The sequence below is a fragment of the Rhinopithecus bieti genome, unplaced genomic scaffold (assembly GCF_001698545.2).
Source record: "Rhinopithecus bieti isolate Rb0 unplaced genomic scaffold, ASM169854v2 scaffold_8, whole genome shotgun sequence".
NCBI lineage: Eukaryota > Metazoa > Chordata > Mammalia > Primates > Cercopithecidae > Rhinopithecus > Rhinopithecus bieti.
In genome coordinates this window covers 2544295-2567121 of record NW_016803211.1, presented here as the reverse complement: position 1 = coordinate 2567121, position 22827 = coordinate 2544295, and the positions used below count along the sequence as shown (strand labels likewise).

General features: G+C 38.1%; 1 long non-coding RNA gene across 6 annotated transcripts in view; it reads right to left on the bottom strand.

The window, feature by feature from the left end:
* LOC108527796 (uncharacterized) overlaps window positions 1-22827 on the bottom strand; it is a 43883-nt gene that overhangs the window by 14585 nt on the left and 6471 nt on the right. For 2 of the 6 annotated variants that reach the window (XR_001884927.1, XR_001884936.1), the window contains 2 exons: window positions 9542-9781; window positions 8502-8666 (listed from right to left, as the gene is read on the bottom strand). This is a non-coding gene — a long non-coding RNA (uncharacterized LOC108527796). Of the gene's footprint in view, window positions 1-7660; window positions 8293-8501; window positions 8667-9541; window positions 9782-22827 lie in introns of those variants that run through there. The other 4 variants (XR_001884935.1, XR_001884929.1, XR_001884928.1 and 1 more) reach the window with 4 other exon arrangements.

Here is a 22827-nt window from a genome sequence, read left to right as displayed (position 1 = left end):
ATAATTTTCATATACCCTACATTTTTCAGAAATAAATCATGATGTTAATCATGGGAAATTCCACTTTGTTTTGTTTGGAATTTCATTCAGATTATTTTACCATTTTAGAAAATAACATTAAGGCAGCTATACTTATGGTAATTGAGTCACCACTACTGCACACCTGGACTCATCTGCCTTTGTAGCTGTGGCATTATATGTACAGATACAACCCTCATATCATTTCATTATATCTTCAAATTTAATTGCACTTGATTATTTGCAAATTTATATACATTCATTTTTATTAGACATTTATCTTATATTTGTATTATAGTTTAATATATTGATGATTTTGAAGATGTTGTATATAGATAGGTCATGTGATCTATGAATTTTATTTCAACGTTGTAGGGAACATTCAAATAAGTTTGACACAAAAAAAGTGGTGAATCTGAATCTGAGAGGGAACCCTAGAAACTTCATATGACCTTAGGTGAAGGCAGGTTGCAAGTCAGAGAGAGCACCAATAATGACTTCAGTAGATACATTGGTTTATTCATGTTTTCCTTAAAAAACTATGTTATACTGAAAGAACATAATAAAAAAAGAAAAACTACAGACTAATATACCTATTGAATACAGATTCAAAAATCTTTAGCAAAATACTAGCTAACTGAATCCAACAGCATGTAAAAAAGATAATCCACCATGATCAAGCGGGTTTTATATCCAGGATGCAGGGATGGCTCAACATACACAGCCAATAATTGTGATATACCACATAAACAGAATTAAAAACTAAAATCACATGATCATCTCAATAGACACAGAAAAAGCATTTGACAAAATCCAGCATCCCTCTATGATTAAAATCCTCAGCAAAATCGGCATAGAAGGGACATACCTTAAAGAAATAAAAACTGTCTATGACAAATCCACAGCCAACATAATACTGAAGGGGGAAAAGTTGAAAGCATTCCCCCCGAGAACTTGAACAAGACAAGGATGCCCACTCTTATCACTTTAATTCAACATAGTACTGGAAGTCCTAGCCAGTGCAATCAGACAAGAGAAAGAAACAAAGGGCATCCAACCAGTAAAGAGGAAATTTAACTGTCACTGTTTGCTGATGATATCATCATACACCTAGAAAACCCTAAAGGCTCCTTCCAAAAGCTCATAGAACTGATAAATGAATTCAGCAGGCTTCATGATACAAAATCAATGTACATAAACAGTAGCTCTGCTATACACCAACAGCAACCAAGCAGAAAATCAAATCAAGAACTCACCCCCCTTTACAATAGCTGCAAAACAAACAAACAAACAAACAAACAAAAAACCACCACCACCACCAAAAAAATTTTAGGAATATACCTAACCAAGGAGGTGAAAGACCTCTACGAGGAAAACTACAAAATACTTTTGAAAGAAATTATAGATAACACAAACAAATGGAAATAGATCCCATGCTCATGGATAGTAGAATCAATATTGTGAAAATGACCATACTGCCAGTAGCAATCTACAAATTAAATGCAATTCCCATCAAAATACCACCATCGTTCTTCACAGAACTAGAAAAAAAATTCTAAAATTCACATGGCACCAAAAGAGAGCCTGCATAGCCAAAGCAAGACAAAGCAAAAAGAACAAATCTGGAATCATCATATTACCTGACTTCAAACTATACTATAAGGCCATAGTCACCAAAACAGCGTGGTACTGGTATAATAGGTACATAGACCAATGAAACATAATAGATAACCCAGAAATAAGGGCAAATACTTACAACCAACTCATCTTTGACGAAGCAAATAAAAACATGAAGTAGGGAAAGGACACCCTAGTCAACAAATGGTGCTGAGATACTTGACAAGCCACATGTAGAAGAATGAAATGGGATCCTCCTCATCTCTCACGGTATATAAAAATCAACTCAAGATGGATGACAGACTTATATCTAACACCTGGAACCATAAAGATTCTAGGAGATAACATTGGAAACACCCTTCTGGACATTGGCTTATTCGAAGACTTCATGACGAAGAACCCCAATGCAAATGCAACAAAAACAAAGAAAATAGTTGGACTTAATTGAACCAAAAAACTTCTGCACAACAAAAGAAACAATCAACAGAGTAAACAGACAACCCACAGAATGCGAGAAAACCTTCCCAATCTATACATCCCACAAAGGACTAATATCCAGAATCTACAAGAAACTCAAACAAATAAGCAAGAATAAACAAACAATCTCATCAAAAAGTGGGCTAAGGACATGAATAGATAATTCTCAGAAGAAGATACGCAAATGCCCAACAAACGTATGAAAAATGCTCAACATCACTAATGATCAGGGAAATGCAAATCAAAACCACAATGTGATGCGATATCACCTTATTCCTGCAAGAATGGCCATAACAAAAAAATAAAAAAATAATAGATGTTGGCATGAATGTGGTGAAAAGAGAACACTTTTACACTGCTGGTGGGAATGTAAACTAGTACAAACACTATGGAAAACAGTGTAAAGATTCCTTAGAGAACTAAAAGTAGAATTACCATTTGAACCAGCAATTCCACTACGGGGTATCTATACACAGGAAAATAAGTCATTATATGAAAAAGATACTTGCTCATGCATATTTATAGCAGCACAATTCCCAATTGCAAAAATGTAAAACCAACCCAAATACCAATCAATCAATGATTGGATAAAGAAATTGTGATATATCTATATCTATCTATATACCATGGAATACTACTCAGACATAAAAATGAACAAAATAATGGCATTCACAGCAACCTGGATGGAATTGGAAACCTTTATTTTAAGTGCAGTAACTCAGGAATGGAAAACCAAACATCAGATATTCTTAATCATAAGCGGGAGCTAAGTTTTGAGGATGCAAACACATAAGAATGATACAACAGACTTTGGGGATTTGGGGGAAAGTGTGGGTGGGGGTGAGGGATAAAAGAATACACACTGGATACAGTGTACACTGCTTGGGTGATGGATGCACCGAAATCTCAGAAATCACCACTAAAGAACTTATTTAGTAAGCAAACACCACTTGTTCCCCAAAAACCTACTGAAGTAAAGAAAAAAAGAGAAAATCACAGTGAGATACCATCTCACACTAGGCAAAATGGCTATTATTAAAAAGTCAAAAAATAACAGATGCTGAGGAGGTTGCAGAGAAAAGGGAATGGTTAGACACCATTGGTGGAAGTGTAAATTGGTCCAACCATTGTGGAAAGCAATGTGGTGATTCCTCAAAGAGCTAAAACCAGAACTACTATTTGACCAAGCAATCTCATTATTGGGTGTATACCCAAAGGAATATAAATTGTTCTATTATAAAGACACATGCATGCATATTTCACTGCAGTAGTATTCATAATAGCCAAAGTATGGAATCAACCTAAATACCCTTCAATGGTAGACTGGATAAAGAAAATGTGGTATGTATACACCATGGAATATGATGCGGCCATAAAATAGAATGAGATCATGTCTTTCACAGGAACATGGATGGAGCTGGAGGCCATTATCCTTAGCAAACTAACAGGAATAGAAAACCAAATTCTGCATGTTCTCATGTAAAAGAGGGGGCTAAATGATGAGAACACATGGACTCAAAGAGGGGAACAACAGACACTGGGGCCTACTTGAGGGTGAAGGGTTGGAGGAGGGAGAGGAGCAGAAAGATATAACTATTGGGTACTAGGTTTAGTACCTGGGTTAAGAAATAACCTGTACAATAAACCTCCATGACACAAGTTTACCTATATAATGTACATGCACATGTACCCCTGAACCTAAAATAATTTTTTTTAAAAGAAAAAGTAATACATTACACCCATCATAGAAGAGTGAATGGTGGAGGTGATCATTTATTTTGGACTTTTATTATTGGTTCCATTCAAACCTAGAAATGCAGCTCAGTTCTCTCCTGGACATTCACTGTCTTTGTTGCTACTAAGAGCTACTTGTATTTCCAATTCTGATTACATAGTTTTAACCAGGAGGTCAAAGGAGCAGCTCTAAATAATTGAAACAGATGATTTGAGAGTCTGTCGTAGCCTACTGGAAGAGGAGGTTTATACTCTTTCAAGGAAGTTTTTTATTCATATAAATTTCCACAGAGATTATTTAAAACTAGTTATTTGGAAAGTTTTCAGGCCCACTTACCAGATACCACTTTGTATCAAATGCAGGAGTAGTAAAGGGAATTTTTTCAAAAGGAAAGAATGAAAGAAAAAAAAAGAGGGCTCTAGAATCAGACAGACTTGTGTTTCTGTCTCACTCACTAACTCTAAGACTCTGAACAAGTTACTGAATACTTTCTGAGCTCAAATTTTCCTCATTTATCAAGTGAAAGTGATAGCAACTTCACTGTCTTGTTGTGACAATTAGATGAAAAAAAGGAAGCCCTCAAGATAGATTAGAGTTTTCTTCTTTTCTTGAGTACTGCACACTGATCCACAAGTCAAACTTTAAGTTCTTTCTAATAACTGTTATTTGTGTAAAATGTAAAAGATGTTGAGGAGGACATTCACCATGGCTCCATCTTGATGACAATGAACCAAACCTGATGACAAAGTGAGTTAAATGTCAACCTTCTAAAAAGGGCTGCAAACCACTGAGTCCAGTCCCTGCTCTGGGCTGGCTGTGAGGAGACATATCCTCTGTACTATCCCTAAAGGTCTCTGCAGTCCCCTTCCGAGCATGTGAAAGAATTGAGAGAAGTGGGAGTTCACAGGAAGTGTGAGTTTCAACCTGATGAAGCAAGAGTTCATGACAAAGATGGCTTCTCATCTCTAAAGCTATGTGATAGGAATCCCTCATAAGCCTAGGGGTGCCTGGGAAAAGAAAGGTAGGATCTCATTCCCGAATGGATATCTACAAGGCAGGGAGGATTACTCACCTGCCCCAGAGAATAACTGAGGAAGGGGAGAAAGGACAAGACAGGAGAGAGAACAAGGACCAATGGTGGAGATCCGTGCACACCCACACTTGGAATACAGTTTCCTGGGTGGTGTCACAGAAAGGAGCCAGTTTTGGGTTATCTTGTGAAATCTCCACTGAAGATGGCTGAGAACAGGCATAAGGAGCTCCCAGGGCAAGCAGCTGCTGTGGTCTCTATACCTAATCCTGAGGGGTCATGAGCTTCTCAAACTTTCTCCTGGTCATAAAAGTGAAAAAATGTAGTTGTTTCAAGGGCCGGGAAAATTCAAAATGACTAAGCTTAGGCTGACATCTTGTGGCTCAGCCTGAAATAGGTGCTTCACTAAGAAATTATTTGTCAAGACTGGTAAAGAGAGGTGGCCTGCGAACAGAAAAAAGACATAAAAATCCACTTATTATTTTGCACAATATGATGCTATCCCTTTAATGTATTTTAAAGGATATCTGTGAGAAAGATAATATTTATGGATTTAAATTTATTTTTGGCTAATATACATGGCATAGACAATTATTGAAAAAATGACTTATTCTGCTTCCAATCCATTTCCAGCATGAGAGGTCTCCTTTCCTTTGCTGTCCAGTGGTCTACAATCTGATCCCTCTGTGATGTCAGCAGGTATTCTGAGAACACTGAGGAGTGCTGGAATGTTCCATGTGCCCGTCTGTGCCCTCAACACATCATGCTCCAGACTGAGGCACTATCTATTTCCTTTTTCAGGTCTGTGACCCCTCCTTTTTATTTTATTTTTTTGAGATAGATTCCCATCACCCAGGCTGGAGTGCAGTGGTGCGATCTCAGCTCACTCTGCCTCCCAGGTTCAAGCAATTCTCCTGCCTCAGCCTCCTGAGTAGCTGGGGTTACAGGCATGCACCACCTCACCAGCTAATTTTTATATTTTTAGTAGAGACAGGGTTTCACTGTGTTGGCCAGGCTGGTCTCGAACTCCTGGCCTCAAGTGATCTGCCCACTTTGGCCTCCCAAAATGCTGGGATTACAGGTGTGAGCCACTGCTCCTGGGCCTTCTGACCCCTTCTTCACACCATAATTATTTGCCAGGTCTGACCCACAGACCCTGGCTGAATGACGGACGAACAAATGCACTTAGACACAGGTATCCAGTGAAAGAGCGGGCTAGGGGACCAGGGATGGCCACAGACCCCAAAGAGCGTACTGTAAAGAGTCAGCAGCTGTGGCCCTGACCAACTGGTGCTGTGGGCATTTATTCAGTATAGATTTAATGACAAAGGCCTTGAGTCAATACACTTGTGGGTAATTGCATGTGGATGATTAAAGGCCAGGTTTCTGGAGATATGAGTAAACAACCTATTTAGATAAACTCCCCTGCATTCCTTTGTACCTACTTCTTGCCCTTTGCCCCAGGGTAAGAACTGCTGCCTTCAGCTCATTCTTCCCTGAAGCTTTGCAAACCCCCCAACGGACTTCTAAGAAGTCTGTGTTTTACCTACAATTTCTCCCACCACCCTGACCAATCTCCTACAATTATTCTCTCTGGTCTGTTTTGCCAAAGAATGTGGACAAAGATGATTCCTTTAAGCACAGTTCCAAAATGGCTGTGAATTAGACACTGCTGGTACTTGACAATAACATGAGGAATGTAAGTACAATGCACAAAACAGAAGCTCACAGATACAATCCCAGCTTCTCCTTGTTAAAAGAATTCCTCAGCTGCCTTTTATCTCTGATTTTTCTATGGGCACAACTCCTAGAACACTGAAAACTTGCTGGGTTTCATGCTTGTGTCCCAAAAGAGTCCAAGTTTTAATGTTCTCCAGAGTGAAAGACCCCCAAGTCCTACCTCTGGTTATTGCCAGAGGAAGGAAAACATCACTTTGCACTACTAGCCTCTGCAAGGATGCACCACCCACAACCATGCTGTGCACATTTTAAGAACATTCTGGTGCATTTGAATTTAGAGACTTTTGATAATGTTCAGAGTTTCCCAAAGGATAATGGGCTCCTATTTGATTTACATCTCATGATGAAAGTGGTTCACAAAGAAGGCTCTTCTCAAAGCCGCGAGTCTAGCCCAAACTCCTAGTTTCAGTTTTTACTTTCAGAGTTACATGATAGGTATGTTTCAAAAAGAAAGGTTCTTTTTTGATCTCACTGTATCACTATATGCTAATGGCAAATAGTTTAGCCTTTGTCAGCCTCCAAAAGAAAACAGCAAAACTTCATTTTGTGAGTTTATCTCAAATGAGATAATTTATGTGAAAACATCTTTAAACAATAAAGGATTATATAAACATGAATGTCTGCTGACTTTAAAAAAAAATATTCTTAACTCAATGCTTCTGAAGCTAGTAAATTAGAGTTCTTTGGTTACAATGTGTGGTTCTGCATAAATGCAGGAATATTGGGGAAAATGCTAAAATTACTCTTCATGCAACTTACTGCCTTATTTGTGTATGTTGGGGTTAATATTTTGAGACATATTTACACATTTTTCTCATTTCTGTTTCTAAGTATATGGCCTTCTCCATAGTCAGCCTGAAGTATCCATTGCCTTGGGAAGACTGGTGAAGTGGAGGGTAGGGGATGGGAGGATGAAGAGACATTAGAATTGCTATAGTAGAAAGTCAAAGAGAACAACATTACTTGTAAAACCTTTGTTGTTTAATAAGAATCTTGAGAGTCAGTCTCTATTATGAGAGAAAAGATTTTCTAAGGTTCCTGTAGGCCGCATTGAGCAGACTAAGAGTTGTATCTACAGGCTTAGATCACAGGCTTTCTTCTGCAGCAAAGAAGACGCCTCCTGTCTAAGACCACTAAGGGAGGAGTAGCTGGATATCCAGTGGAAGAAAGAAAAGCTCAGTGGGATAGGACAGGCTATAATACAATACAGATGACAGCCAAGCCTGAACATCATCACTTTACATATCCAAAGTCAGAAGAGGAAGGAAGGCAGATGCTGGAGGGAGTGAACATGTCAGTTCTTGAAGTTCTTATCCCCAGGAATGTGGCAGGTTAAGTTCATCCAGAGAGGTATAGAGTAGCCCCAGATTACTGGGGCTGCAGTCTGTTTCTTTGGGCTTCTGCATGGACTCTAAGGAAGGAAGGCTCTGCATGTGGCCACTTTTAATATGGTGATGGGCAATGGTACTCCTACAGTGGCCAAAGACTGATGTAATGGTGAGACGCACGGTTAGATGTGTGTCTGATATCCCTTTCAAGACCTATTTCCCATTTGGGATCCTGGGAGGAGAAAATGTCACGGTGATAAAGGCATGAGAGGGCTTGACACTGAATGTCCTCAAGCTGTCCTCAGTTCGCATATGACATGAATGGGATCCAGATGTACTCACATGTTCTTAAAGAGGGGAAATAGAAATAATGGTGAGAATGGTCAAGGATGTTGCAGAAAGGTTATCATGGTGGGGAAAGAAGCATCATCTTGGAATCATCTGGGTTAGGATTATGACCTTGTACTGGGAGAGATTCACAACATCATTCGGAGCTAATGTATTGATGGGGGCCCAGTCAAGAGAGAGAACTGGGTTCTGTTCAGCTGTGCATTACCTGAGTGACACCTGCCAGCAGCTGGTGAAAGCAGGGTGTGCTTGACTCTTGTCCTAGGACCAGCATTAACTCTGATGCAGATCTGAGATGCTCCTCCCCCATTCCTTGACTATGAGATGCTTGTGCCCCACACTCTCCATGTCCAAATGCCCAGATGCTATCCTGCTGAGGGCAGAGAAGGGAGAGAGTGGCACAGTCTTACAGATTGGGTGTTTTACATAATGAATAGTTTATGCATGATTAAGATATTAAATCAGACCTAGATTACTAGACTGGATTATGTCAATTACTCCCACTCTAAGATCTAGTAACAGAGAGATGGCAGGGGGGTGGTGGTTTTGCCAGGCTGATGATGTTCTATTTCTTGCTCTGAGCACTGAATCCCTGTCTTTATTTTGTGAAAAATCATGGAGATGTGTATTTAAGACATTTGCACAGTCCTTTAAATACGTGAGGCTTCAACCAAAAAGGTTTGAGAATTTGAATGCCTCTCAACCTACTTGTACATTCACAAGGACATACACATACAACCCAGCAGATGGCACTTATGAGAAGCCAAAAGTCCATTTTAGAGAAATAAAGATGCTCTCTTTTTTCTACACATTTGAGTGCAATGTGAATAAATGTGTGACTTTGCTTCCTGAGCTTTTGCTAAAGAAAATGAGTCAAAAATCTGTGAACCTAAAAGACTCCCCAAGTGCAGTGGCAGTGACGCCATAAGGAAAAGTTCAGGCTCGTTTTATATTTAATACTCTCCAAGTAGTATGTGCTCTAGAATTAACTTCAGATGACAGAAATTAGAGATTTAGTCATTATTGTATCTGTGTATTATAACTATCAGTGTGTCAGAAATTGAAACACATCTTTTATATTTTATCATCATTTTATATATTTTAGATACAGCACATACTTTCAAATATTCTTGGAGGCCTTAAATTAACTTTAGCTAAAATCTTCCCTGAACTGGCAGTAGTCTTATAATGCAGCAAGGTATAGTGGGAAGAAGAAAAGAGAAAGAAGAAAGTGGGTCAAGTCCATACCTCTTGGTGTGACGTTAGTTGAACTATGTAACCTCTCAGGATGCTTCTTCACCAGTGAAATAATGCTCACATCTGCACACCCTGCAGCCTTGTGGTGAGAACAAAGGAGATGCTGCGTGCCTAAGTCCTTTGCAAACTGCATTCGTAGGACGCCTCTTGATCATTGCAAATCTGTCTTGAGAAATGAAAGGCAGAACACGTCCATCCTCTGCAGCTTTGTATTTCTAGAGCTTTTGTGCCCTGCTAGGTCATTAAAGGAGGCAGTATTAAAATTCAATTGGCCCCTAATTAATTGTGCTTAATAATCTGTCACATGAAGTGATGTATCTATAAAATAGCTTGTGCAACATGGAAGTCAGTTGCTTTGTGGGTTATGATACAAAGTGGGAGTTGGAGAACCCTTTCTTTATGTTTAGCCCATGCACAACTGTAGCTGACAATGCTGGTGCCCATCCACCCTCCCTCCCCTCACTTCAGTATATACTCATGGACTCCAACTGCCAACACCTGTATCACTGTGCCTGGGGGCTTTCTCTGGTGAGCAAGCCTGGCTCAGCCTGCTCATGGACAGTGCTGAAAGTGTCAAAATGAATACCCTTAGAGGCAGCAGTCAATGAGTATCCCAGCTCTCTTACTGCCAGAGAGGGAAGACTTTTGAGGCATCTGTTCTACACTAATTCCCAGAATTCTCTGATGGGACTGAGTCCCAATCACTCCAGTGCTGGCTGGATTTTATCTTATTTTATATATTTATTTATTTATTTATGTATTTGAGACGGAGTCTCCCTCTGTCGCCCAGGCTGGAGTGCAGTGGCCGGATCTCAGCTCACTGCAAGCTCCGCCTCCCGGGTTTACGCCATTCTCCTGCCTCAGCCTCCCGAGTAACCGGGACTACAGGCACCCGCCACCTCGCCACGCTAGTTTTTTGTATTTTTTAGTAGAGACGGGGTTTCACCTTGTTAGCCAGGACGGTCTTGATCTCCTGACCTCGTGATCAGCCCGTCTCGGCCTCCCAAAGTGCTGAGATTACAGGCTTGAGCCACCATGGATTTTATTATCATTACGGTTGAGTTCCTTTCTGTGTCTTGCTTCCTCACTGTCCTACTTGTGTTTCCTTTACCTCTGAGATATGCTAATTTCCTCAAATCCCTGCATCAGGGTCTGCCTCTGGGGGATCCCAAACTAAGACAACAACCAACAATATCAGCTTTAATTTTTGACTCTTGAAGTTGGATTTGTTGCCTCACTTGTGGGCTTCCTTAGGTTCAGAAACCTTCCTTTCCACTGCTATGGTTTGAATATCCCCTCCAAAACTCATGTTGAAATTTAACTGACATTGTGATGGAATTAACAGGTGGGACCATTAGGAGGTGATTATATCATGAAAACTTTGGCCCTATGAATGGGTTAATGCTATTATTGCAGGAGTGGGTTAGTTATCTCAGTCTGGCCTCCTTTTTCTCTCTCTGTCCCTTACCGTGTGTTGCCTCCTGCCATGCTGTGCCACAGCAAGAAGACCCTCACTATGTAGCCCCTAGATGTCGGATTTCCCAACCTCCAGAACCATGAGCCAAATAAGCTTCTGTTCATTGTAAATTACCCAGTCTGGTACTCTTTTACAACAGCAGAAAATGGACTAAGCTAAGCCATCCACCCTTCATGCCCTACCCTTCCTACTCCTTAAAACAATTGAGATTTCTTATATATGCTAATTTATTAGGGAGGAATGAGACATTTTAAGACCCGTTCAATTGTTGTTCTCATTGATTCTCTGTTTTTTCTCTCCCTTGTTTTTAGCACTTCACATTCCTTCCCTATTCTTTTGTCTATCTCTGGACCCCAACCTCCCACTCCATGTAAAAATAAGACAGGTATCAAATAGTGCTTCCAGAAACTTATCACAGGATAAACACACTCTTGAATAATAATAGTATGCTTCTCAAAATCATTTTTTGGTACTAAAATATATAATGACTTCAGACATTGACTTCTGAATACATCACGAGCTGAAGTTCTGTTAGCCTGCACAGTCTTTAACGGAACAGGCTCTTCTTGAGTCACATGTTACAGTCTAAGATCTCAGGTAATTTAGGAGAGCTCAGACACAGATCTCCTAATGGAGAATAGACACACTGGCTTAATTAAGACATAGACAAAGGGAAGTGTGTTTTCTAAATGAGCTACTCTTTTTTTTTTCTTCTCTTTCATTTGAATATCGTGGCAAACTTCAACTTTTGAGTAGTTTCATGGGGGAATAGGACTGGCTTATAATCACTAAATCACTTGGAAACTGATCCCTCCATAACCAAGCATCCACCATGAAATATGTTCTCTTTGTTTAATGAAAGAGGAAGAGAATACATTCCCTCCCTGAGCTGAGGGGATTTAACCAATCACAGTGATACCAAACCTGGGTGTCTCTTTATAACTGAAATGCCAGGAAGAGTTATTTATTTATCTTTTAAATTTTGTCCGCTAAGTAATCCAGTATGATGTTTGAAGAACTCAGAGACCTTTTCAAACTCGGTGGGACTGAGAAACAAAACAAGGAATCTTTTGTTGCTGCTGTTGATATTTTCTCCAGAATTAGAGAATCAGAAAGGGTGGTTCATGGTCTCGTAAAGCTTCTTCCATAAAATTCAATGGAGGATCAGAATGTTCAGAGTTCTTAAATTCTCCCTTTGAGGATTAGGAGGTAGTAGTTTATAGAGGTGATAGTACCTCTAAGTTTTCAGTGGGGAAAGGCATTTCCCATAAAAACATAGGGTGTGTGACTAAAATAGGGTTTTGTTGCTGTGAGAATATCTTAAAATTTTATGGCCTGATTTTTTATTTCTTTGCAAAACCGGTCTTACCCTTTTACTTAGTCAAGCATGTTTGCATAACTCCCTTACAGAAATGCCAGAGTTTCTGAAATCTGCTGAACACAGAGGGTCTCTTTGATGAGGAGGGAATCAGCCGTCCCTGTGGTATAAAGCCCACTTCCCACACTGTGGGAATTTTCATTTGGTGGGACTTTAAGGTCCCTATGTGCTTCAAGTGTTAATACTGGTTAGTGGAAAATGGCATTTCCCACAGTCTCCATTGGCTGGAACGTTTTATTTTCGTTTGAGGTGACCATAGTTGTAAAGATCCTTAATCTCTTGTGTTCATAATTTCACTATATCTCTCCCTCAATCAGGCGTGCATAATAAACATTCTTTCCTTTTATATGACATGCAAGAAAATTAATAAGTGCTGGAGAAAAGTGAACATTTTAGCTTTTAAAAAAGTACTGAGTTTTCTCTGTGCCATTTCCCAACTAAAGGAGGTAAAAACTCCTCCTTTATGACCCACAACTAAAAGGAAAATGTGAAAGTATTCAGAGCACAACACTCACTGAGAAATTATAACGTTCAAGCTGGGAAAGCATTGAGTGAGGTGATGAGATTTTCTGTCCTCAGATTTGTCATTCAGACTTTCCCCACTGGTGTTCAGTAACCCCTTAAGCATTGAGAAAACAAAGACTTTGTAGTTGTATGCCTTCACTCCTTGAACAGGCATGCGCCAGGTGATTAATAATGTTTTGGACTCTCTTAAGGGCATTTTACTGTGTTTTCATCTCCCAACCTTCCTTTTCCACCATGCCTAAGAAAGAATTTATTTTGATATCTCTGTCTTTCTCTCTTTTCTGAGCATTTACACAAATAATACATGAATATATATTATTTGTCTTTATAAATGTTTTTAAACCCGATTTTGAAAACCTGATGTGATCAAATGCTAGAAGAATACATATTAATATTTATATACCACTAATGAGAGTGGAAACTGTTTGAAACCTCTGAAGAATGATTTGCTATATTTGGTAAAATTTAAAATTTGCATATCATCCAGCAATTGCCCACTTATGTTTTCTATATCTGTGAAATGGTGGCAATAATTTTATCTGTCTTATAGCATTGATGTGAGGATAAAGTGATTTAATATATGTAAAATACTTAGTAATAATATTTTTAACTTTTAATAAGTTTCAGATTGTATCAGTAGTAGTAGTATAAATGTTGTAATTATTAATTTCCCACTTTAGAGAAACTCCTGCGGTGTCCACAAGGAGACTGCTATGTGAATGTTCATAAAAATGTTGTTTGTAATAGGAATAAAAATGTGCAAAGAACCTAAATATTAATCAACAGTGAAATGGATGAAAATATGTTATATTCATACAATGAGATACTATACAACAGTCACATGTATCAGTAAGGCTAAACTTCAAAAATGTAATATTAATGAAATAATTTGCAAAAGAATATATAAATTATGATACCAGTTACATAAAGACCATAAGTTTGTAAACAATACTATATTTTTTAAGGGATGAATATATATGAAGAAAAGTATAAAGAGACACATAGGAATTATAATCTCCAAAGTCAAGGTAGTTGTTATCTCTTGCTGGGAGAAAGAGCTATATAATCAAGGATAAGACCACTTGGGACTTTGAATGGATTGAAAATGTTTTATTTCTCAAGATGCGTAATGTGTAAATACATTTTCATTGTATCATTCATAATGTATTTCAGTAAATATTAAATATTCACAACAAAATAAAAAGCAACAAATAGCAAGAATGAAGAATAAATAGCAAATTCACGAACAAGCTTTTACTTAAACATTTTTTTGGAAAAAATAGTTATTGGTTAACTCGGAAAGTGCCTTCGACTACAATACAAGAAGTTTTATATAAGGATGTCTTGATTCTATTTAAATCCTTGTTAGGGAATTGAAGACAAGTGAAAACCAAAAGCCATGAGAAAATTCATATAGCAAGTACTTACTCGGGCTGCTCACAGGGTTAAAGAAGACAAGATCATTTATCTGAAGCTAATGTCACCAATTGAGCATAAATAAGACTCCAGTGAAGCCAGTCATTCATTATTTGTTGTGCACCCCTGCAGCCCTCCAGACCCACACCCCGTGGCCCCTGTGTAGGTCTTTAGGTGTGGTAACTTGTTGCTCATTTGTGTCTGGACTTTTTCATGCTGTTGTCCAGATGCTCATCACCAAATGCCCATGGCAGTATTTCTTACATTTAAAATTTCCAGACAGCTGAGATTCAATGGAAAGCACCCATCACAGACCACTCATTCATCCAACAGACATTTAATGAGTGTCTACTATATGCCTAACACCATAATAGGCACTGACGTAAGTGTTGTAAATTTAATCTTTTATAAACTTCCCCATGATGAGACTCTACTGCTTAGACCAGGACATAAGATGAAGAATGATAATGCTCTGAAAGGCTGTCATTTAATGAGAGCTTAGGGACCTCTATCTCCACCAGCCCTACTTTAATCTCAAAGTGCTTTTGGCAGCTATATGTTCAAATGTTTTTCTTAAAAGCTTGGAGCCTTTCACGATAATCTATAATACAGAAAACAATTGCCATACATAATTAATATTAAAAAATGAAAGGACACATGGTTTGTAACAAAGAGTGAGAAATACTGTTTACTGAGCTCAGCTTCTTTTTCCACTCAGCATTAGTTACGGGACTGATTTTAAAAGCTGGCTTACTGTCGGAGACACCATGGTTTAATTGTTTGAGCTTGTAAAATCCAGGGGAGCTAATGTGGAGCCTGTTGAAAGAGCATTTCCAATGAGCAACTGGAGTCTGCCAGAGCAAAGACCCTTTCCCATGACCACAAGTGGAGTTTCTGGAATGGAAAGTTGCCTTAGGAAAATCTCTGCAATCATGGTAAAAATTCACTTTTTTTTTTTTTTCCTGCCATTGACTCAAATTTCCCTTAGTAAGAATGGCAGCAGAAAAGGATTTTGAAAAACTAGAATATGGAAGTTATAATGGACCATCCAGTGCAAGGCTCCATGGCTTTCTGTGAAGGGTCAGATAGTAAATATACTTATAGGTTTCCAATATTGGATTTATATACTTATAAACAAGTTTACAACTAAACATAAATACGTTACCATTGATTCCATAACTTGCTTAAAATACAAAATTATATATATAAACAGTATTCAATTGAATGAAATGACAATAATGGATGTCTTTTAAAATTTTTTTATTTCCACAGGTTTTTGGGGAAGAGGTGGTAAGTTCTTTAGTGGTCATTTGTGAGATTTTAGTGCCTGCATCTTCCAATTTGCAGTCTTCTATCCCTCATCACTGTCCCATCCTTTCCCCTTCTGTCCCCAAAGTCCATTGTATCATTCTTGTGCCTTTGCATCCTCATAGCTTAGTTCCCATTTATGAGTGGGAGCTCATAACTGATGTTTGGTTTTCCATTTCTGAGTTACTTCACTTAGAATAATAGTCTCCAATCTCATCCAGTTTGCTGTGAATGCCATTAATTCATTCCTTTTTGTGGCTTAGTAGTATTCCATCACTACATATATATTATATATATGTGTGTGTATGTATAAAACAGTATCTTTATCTGCTTGTTGATTGATAGGCATTTGAGTTGGTTCTACATTTTTGAAATTGCAATTGTGCTGCTATACACATTTGTGAGCAAGTATCTTTTCTTGTATGCATGGACTCTAAGGAAGGAAGGCTCTGCATGTGGCCACTTTTAATATGGTGATGGGCAATGGTACTCCTACAGTGACCAAAGACTGACGTAATGGTGAGACGCATGGTTAGATGTGTGTCTGATATCCCTTTCAAGACCTATTTCCCATTTGGGATCCTGGGAGGAGAAAATGTCATAGTGATAAAGGCATAAGAAGAGAGGGCTTGACACTGAATGTCCTCAAGCTGTCCTCAGTTCGCATATGACATGAATGGGATCCAGATGTACCCACATGTTCTTAAAGAGGGGAAATAGAAATAATGGTGAGAATGGTCAAGGATGTTGCAGCAAGGTTATCATGGTGGGGAAAAAAGCATCATCTTGGAATCATCTGGGTTAGGATTATGACCTTGTACTGGGAGAGATTCACAGCATCATTCGGAGCTAATGTATTGATGGGGGCCCAGTCAAGAGAGAGAACTGGGTTCTATTCAGCTGTGCATTACCTGAGTGACACCTGCCAGCAGCTGGTGAAAGCAGGGTGTGCTTGACTCTTGTCCTAGGACCAGCATGAACTCTGATGTGGTCTGTGGAGCACTGATACATGGCGAATATTTAACTACTGGCCTGGGATATGATTAATACAATGGTTGAGAGCAAGTGTTTCAAAACTTTTAGTGCAATTTGTGTCACAGCAAATGGAATTGCCTTATTGAATGGGATACGGAGCAGGAGAAATGTTGTCAAATTCATGTGGTGAGTTATAAATGGAAGGAGCTATGTAATTAATTGTTGAGCACAGTAGGGCCATGTTCTGGAACAATTAGCCAGACTTAGAAGCTTTTGATAGGTTATAAATCAATGTAATGTTTCCTTCATTGAGAAATTCTTGTTATTTGTAAAAAGCAAAAAATCTAGTTGAACTAAACATTGTGACTACAGAAATAGTAGAACATATGCATTACATAAATGGTAATAATTTTAAATCAAAATTTTTTGTAGGCAATAATGGGGAAACTGGTTAAAAACAACTGTTAATGTATGTGGAGGTACATTTTCATTGAGGGGAAAGGTTTGGTGGAGAATATTTGAACTATAGAATGAGCTCAGTGTTACCAAGTTAAGCAACCAATTTGATACTGACCTAATACGGAATAGGACAACCAGTCTTTCTCATTTGTCTAATACTTTGGTCATTTCAATTATCTTAATATTGCTTTGCAAAGAAAAAATTCAACATATTTTTCCATGACTGATAAGGTTGAAGAGCAAAATCCCAAGTTAGAAGCTCGGAAGAATACTGTTTCTGCAGAAAAGTTCCATGACTTAATGACAAATATTAATAGAGTAGTTGGTGGTCTTGATATTGCACATCTACCAAAATTGATCACCAAAAGCCTTACAAATTTATATAACATTTTGATGTTTTATGTCAAAAGAAGGTCCATGACTAACATTCATGTATCCAGATCTCATTCCTTTCATTGAAAGATAATTTAGATATCATCTTAACCTCAGTTAGAATGAGTATTATTAAAAAGACAAAAAATATCAGATGCTGTTGAGGATGTAGAGAAAAGAAAACTTGTATACACTATTATTGAAAATATAAATTAGTGAAAACTAAAAATACATCTACCCATATTATTCAGATATTGCACTACTGGGTACTTATCTAAAGGAAATAAAATCATATTTCAATAAGATATCTGCACCCCCATGTTTATTGCAGCATTATTCACAATAACAAAGACATGGAATCAACCTAAATGTTCATCAGTAAACCAATGGATAAAGAAAATGTAATGTCTATACACAAAGGAATATAATTCAGCCATAAAAAACATAAATCATGTGATTTGCAGCAGCATGAATGGAACTGGAGGTCATTATGTTAAGTGAAATAGGCCAGGCACAGAAAGACAAATATTGCATGTCATCGCATATACGTGGAAGCTAAAAAAATTAATCTCATGGAAGTAGCGAATAGATTGATTGATAACAGAGGCTGAGAAGAGTGTGTGTGGCAAGGGTGCAGGGAGATGAACAGAGGTTAGTTAATGAGCACAAACATGCAGTTAGATAAAAGGAATAGGTTCTAATGTTCAATAGCAGAGTAGAGTGATTATAGTTAACAATGTGTTGCTTATTTCAAAAATAGCATGAAGACTTGAAATGATAAACATGGAATATCACAAAGACTTGAGGTAATGGTTACCCTAAAGACCCTGACTGGACCATTACATATTCCATGCATGTAAGAAATATCACACTTGTTCCATAAATATGTATAAATATTAATTACCAATTAAAATTTAAAATATTTATTTTAATTATAATTGTACAGGAAAATTATGTAACTGATTATTGTTGAAGAATTGAAGATACATTTTGAAAACACATCACTTGTTTCATTTTGGATTAAGGTTAAAAACTATTGTCATGAGATTGCTGAAGTGGCTCAAAAACTCAATTGTTATTTCAGTCGAAATTTTACTTTAAATATAGTTATTGAAGGACGAAAGTGACAACAACAGTAGCAATTTTCTCTATTAACCACCTGTGAGATACACATATATATACATATACATATACGTATTTTTTGATCCATGGTTGTTGGTTCATAACTTTCATAGTCTTCTTTTGTAATGTTGGAGTGTTGTAAGTTTCAGAAGCAAACCTCAAAGTATTATCTCTCTTTCTGACCTTCCCTGTCCTCTCTAATATTCCCCCACCTCTCTGATTGTGGGCCATAAGATCCTCCTTTAAGAAAGGATCCTACTCTACTCTGGGGGAAGGAATGTTGCATGGAGATGCCAAAAAGAATCTGAATAGACAGGCCCTGCTGAGTTTCCCCACTCAGTCTATCAGCATTATAATAGATATTATACATCATACCCCGATCCAATCACGTTTCTACACATTTGTCAATCATGCCTATCTAATGGAGTCCTCATAAAATGCCTAAGAGGACAGGGTGTGTAGAGCTTCTGGAGAGCTGAACATGTGGAGGCTGACAGGCAGGTGAAGGAGAACTTATTTATGTGCCAGGAGGGTGGCACACCCCAACTCCACGGGGACAGGAGCTCCTGTGCTCTTCCAGGCCTCACAGTATATATCTCTTCATCTGACTTTTCATTTGGATCCTTTAAAATATCCTTTGTTATAAATGGATTAACGTAAGTATTTCCTTGTGTTCTGTGAACTGCTCCAGCAAATTAGTCAAACTCAAACAGGGGTTTGTGGGAACCACAAATTGAAGCCAGTCAGTCAGACGTTCTGGAGGTGTGGGATTTCTACTGGCTAGAAGAAGGGGGTGTTCTTGTGGGACTGAGCCCTCAACCTGTGATTTCTGAGGCCATCCCCAGGTAGACAGTGTCAGAACTAAATGAAATTGGAAGACACCCAGGTGGTTTTCACCGCAGAATCAATTGCTAGCTTGGGGTATGGAGAGAAACCTGCACGTGTTTGGTGGCAGAAGTCTTCTGTGTTGATTTTTGGTGTTGAGAGAAGAGAGGAAAAATACAGCTTGAGTTGCTCTTTTCCACACTCATTCCCCAATGCACATATTCAGCAAACACTGAGTACAGTTTCTGAAATTATTTTTCTTCTATATATCTGTTCTGATATATGTATTTAAATTTAGTTTTACATTTTCGAAATTTATCAGCAAACACTTTTGACTTCTAACGTGTATAATTTTTGCATTTTCTCTTTCCAGTACTTTTTTAAAAATTTTCTTTTACGAAAGTATTTACTTGAAAAGGACTGGAAAAATTTTAAAATGGTCCTTAATACAGTTAGCTTTAGAAGCATCAGCCTAAATAACTTGGATAAACAACAGATCATGATAAGTGTTACAGTAAATGTAAAGACTAAATCATCAAAGCCTAAAGAGAGAGGGAAGACAATAGCACGTGCATGACTCCTGAAAAATGCACCAACTGGTTGTTGCTTTTCTCATTTGACCCTCTAGAAAAAGCCATGAGGTTGACAGAGATCACCAAGCTTGAAGTTGCCTGACTCAAAGTCTTAAACATTTAGCACACATGATAAGGAAGGGTGACACTTACTGAGGGTCCCTTGTACTGCCAGTGTACAAAGTTGGTGTCAGCTCTCCTTCTTGAAACTTCTTCCAAGTGGCCTATGCTTATTTCCCTTAGGAGGTTTCTAGACATTCTTTTAATGGAAACATGACTTACTGAAGAGCAGTTTTATTTATTATTTTAAAATTTTTTATTTCCATAGGTTAATGGGGGACAGGTGATGTTTGGTTACATGGGTAAGTTTTTATTGGTGATTTCTGAGATTTTGGTGCACCTATCACATGACAGCAGTATACAATGCAGCCAATTAGTAGTCTTTTATCCCTCACCCCCTTCCCACCCTTTTCCCTTGAGTTCCTAGAGTCCATTATGTCATTCTTATGCCTTTGTATCCTCATAGCTTAGCTCCCACTTATGAGTGAGAACATACAATGTTTGGTTTTCCATTCTGAGTTACTTCACTGAGAATAATAGTCTCCAATCTCTTTCAGGTTGCTTCAGACACCATTAATTCATTTCTTTTTATGGCTGAGTAGTATTCCATTGTTGGTGTTTATATGCCACAGAAACTATAGCATATATATATGTATGTGGTATATATACACCACAGTTTTTTTATTCACTCATTGATTGATGGGCATTTGGGTTGGTCCCACGTTTTTACAATTGCTAATTGTGCTAGTATAAACATGCAAGAGCAAGTTTTTTTTTGTTTTTGTATAATGACTTCTTTTCTTCCAGGTACTCAGTAGTGTGATAGATATATCAAATAGTAGTTCTACTTTTAGTTCCTTAAGTAATCTCCACACTGTTTTTCATAGTGGTTGTACTAGTTTACATTCCCACAAGCAGTATAGAAGTGTTCCCTTTTCATCGCATCCATGCCAACATCTATTTTGTTGTTGTTGTTATTTTTTGATGATGGTCATTCTTGGAGGAATGAAGTAGTATCACATTGTGGTTTTGATTTGCATTTCCCTGATCATTAGTGATGTTGAGCATTTTTTATATGTTTGTTGCTCATTTGTATGTCTTCTTTTGAGAATTGTCTATTCAAGTCCTTAGCCCACTTTTTGATGGGATTGTTTGTTTATTTCTTGCTAATTTGTTTGAGTTCATTTTAGATTCTGGATATTAGTCCTTTGTCAGATGTAGTGATTGTGAAGATTTTCTCTCACTCTGTCAGTTTTCTGTTTACTCTGCTGACTGTTCTTTTGCTATGCAAAAGCTCTTTAGTTTAATCAAGTCCCAGTTGCTTATTTTTGTTTATATTGCATTTACTTTTTGGTTCTCGGTCATGAAATCCTTGCCTAAGCCAATGTCTAGAAGAGTTTTCTGATGTGGTCTGCTGGAATTTTTATAGTTTCAGGTCTTAGATTTAAGTCCTTGATCCATCTTGAGTTCATTTTTGTATAAGGTAAGAGCTGATGATCCAGTTTCATTCTACATGTGGCTTGCTATCCCAGCACCATTTGTGGAATAGGGTGTCCTTTCCCCACTTTATGTCTTTGTTTGCTTTGTCAAAAATCAGTTGGCTGTAAGTATTTCGGTTTATTTCTGGGTTCTCTATTCTGTTCCATTGGTCTATGTGCCTAGCTTTATATCAGTACCATGATATTTTGGTGACTATGGCCTTATGGTACAGTTTGAAATCAGGTAATGTGATGTCTCCAGATTTGTTCTTTTTGCTTAATCTTGCTTTGGTTATGCGGGCTCTTTTTCGCTCCCTTATAAATTTTAATTAATTAATTAATATTATACTTTAAGTTCTCGGGTACATGTGCACAACGTGCAGGTTTGTTACATAGGTATACATGTGCCCTGTTGGTGTGCTGCACCCATTAACTCGTCATTTACATTAGGTATATCTCCTAATGCTAACCACCCCCCCACCCGACAACAGGCCCCAGTGTGTGATGTTCCCCTTCCTGTGTCCAAGTGATCTCATTGTTCAATTCCCACCTATGAGTGAGAACATGGCGGTGTTTGGTTTTCTGTTCTTGCGATAGTTTGCTGAGAATGATGGTTTCCAGCTGCATCCATGTCCCTACAAAGGACACAAACTGATTCTTTTTATGTCTGCATAGTATTCCATGGTGTATATGTGCCACATTTTCTTAATCCGGTCTATCATTGATGGACATTTGGGTTGGTTTCAAGTCTTTGCTATTGTGAATAGTGCCGCAACAAACATACATGTGCATGTGTCTTTATAGCAGCATGATTTATAATCCCTTGGATATATACCCAGTAATGGGATGGCTGGGTCAAATGGTATTTCTAGTTCTAGATCCTTGAGGAATTCGCCACACTGTCTTCCACAATGGTTGAACTAGTTTACAGTCCCACCAATGGTGTAAAAGTGTTCCTATTTCTCCACATCCTCTCCAGCACCTGTTGTTTCCTGACATTTTAATGATTGCCATTCTAACTGGTGTGAGACAGTATCTCATTGTGGTTTTGATTTACATTTCTCTGATGGCCAGTGATGACGAGCATTTTTTCATGTGTCTGTTGGCTGCATAAATGTTTTCTTTTGAGAAGTGTCTTTTCATATCCTTTGCCCAATTTTTGATGGGGTTGTTTTTTTCTTGTAAATTTTTTTGAGTTCTTTATAGATTCTGGATATTAGCCCTTTGTCAGATGAGTAAATTGCAAAAATTTTTTCCCATTCTGCAGGTTGCCTGTTCACTCTGATGGTAGTTTCTTTTGCTGTGCAGAA